Raw genomic sequence first — 1,972 nt, forward strand, 5'->3', positions numbered from 1 at the left:
CATCGTTTGGTTGCAGATGACAAGCTACCTTAGTAAATAACACACAAGTGATCCGGAAAAATCATGCACACCAAGTGTAAAGGTATTAACAAAAAGAAACGAACTATTGTTTGAACTAAACACCCACATAAATTTGTAATCATTTAATAAAAATATTCACATTGCAGAATAAATAAAACGGAAACTCACTGATGATGGCACAGTGGTGCTGAAACATGTTTGGGTGCTGAGAAAAACGGTGTTTTGCATAACTGGTGGACCTCACATCCTATAATTTTAACTGCAATCACGGTCAACACAAGGGGCTGCAAATCCGTATGATAAATATTAGTAATTTTAGTTTGCTGGCTTGCGAACGCGTAATGCATAGTGTTTTAAAGCTAGTTTTTGATCGATATTAGTCTGAGGCTTCTGTTGTTTCAGTAAGATGCATTGTTTAATCTTGAAATGTTGGCATGGTTCTGCGCAAAGGTATACACAATGGATCTTTATAAAGTAATTTTCAGTTTTGCGAGTTAATGAATAGGTATGACTGGTTGCACGAGGAACTAAATCTGTTGGGACGTTGTTCGAGGGATAGTGGGCGGCGAGGACGGCGGTGTGGTACGTACACAGGAAGTATGGGTTTTGGACGCCAGCTGAGTACAGAAAGTAATAACACGTTTCTTGTAGTGGCTATTTTCGCAGGAGCTGTATATAAATTGCAGTTGCCTTTTTTGCATACTGGACATCGAACTTTTTATCTTTATTTGTGCACCCAGACGCGTATCGTCTTTTTTTACAAGGCATCTTCAGTGGGTTTCCTGAAATATTACATGATTTGTCCATTTTTACACATAGGTTATGGTTTCACATCTAGATTATAGATTTAAAAACAGTTCCTTAACGTTTTTTTTAAATGAACTGGAATGGTACTTACAAGTAACTTCTAATTCATTGTATCTAAGCAAACTGCTTTTACTCATCTGACAACTAGGTGGACATCATACAGTTCAGTGTTTACGTTACACATCACTGTAACTGCCATCTTTGAACTGAAAGTGAACTGTAAGATGTGCACTTGGTTGCCAGATGAGAAAAAGCTGTTTGCTTACACGCAATGAATTATATGTTACCTGTAATAACCATTGTCAACGGCCTTGCCGCAGTGGATACACCGGTTCACGTCAGATCACCGAAGTTAAGCGCTATCGGGCGTGGCCGGCACTGGGATGGGTGACCATCCTGGCCGCCATGTGCTGTTGCCATTATTCGGTGTGCGCTCAGCTTCGTGATGCCAACTGAGGAGCTTCTCGACCGAATAGTAGCGGCTCCGGTCAAAGAAAATCATCGTAACGACCGGGAGTGCGGTGTGCTGACCACACGCCCCTCCTCTGCGCATCCTCCCCTAAGGATGGCACGGCGGTCGGATGGTCGCGATGGGCGAGTTGTGGCCTGATGACGGAGTGCTTGTAAGTACCATTCGATTTCATAAAAAATGTTAAGGAACTGTTTTTAAATCTATAACCTAGATGTGAAGCCATAACCTATGTGTAAAAATGGACAAATGATGTAATGAAACTTCCTGGCAGATTAAAACTGTGTGCCCGACCGAGACTAGAACTCGGGGTGGCAAAGGTCCCGAGTTCGAGTCTCGGTCGGGCACACAGCTTTAATCTGCCAGGAAGTTTCATATCAGCGCACACTCCGCTGCAGAGTGAAAATCTCATTCTGGAAATGATGTAATATTTCAGGACACACACTGAAGATGCCTTGTAAAAAAGGCGAAACGCGTCTGCGTGCATAAATAGAAATAAAAATTTCGATGTGCAGCATGCATAAAAGGCATTTTTTAAACAATTTAGAAATTAAAAAGCTGTATACTACGAGTCCTCGAGGCACACCTTCAGTTGGCTGGAAAATACGATTGTGGATCATTGTTACGAGGGACGGAAGTTTGTCAGGAAGGTTTACATTAGGTCGTAGGCTTCTT

The 1,972-nt window shown here is 41.9% G+C and overlaps 1 pseudogene; it reads left to right on the plus strand.

The window, feature by feature from the left end:
- Positions 1-1,129: 1,129 nt before the first annotated feature.
- On the plus strand, positions 1,130-1,247 carry LOC126279212 (5S ribosomal RNA; annotated as a pseudogene).
- Positions 1,248-1,972: the final 725 nt, after the last annotated feature.

The sequence above is a fragment of the Schistocerca gregaria genome, chromosome 6 (assembly GCF_023897955.1).
Source record: "Schistocerca gregaria isolate iqSchGreg1 chromosome 6, iqSchGreg1.2, whole genome shotgun sequence".
Taxonomy (NCBI): Eukaryota; Metazoa; Arthropoda; class Insecta; order Orthoptera; family Acrididae; genus Schistocerca; species Schistocerca gregaria.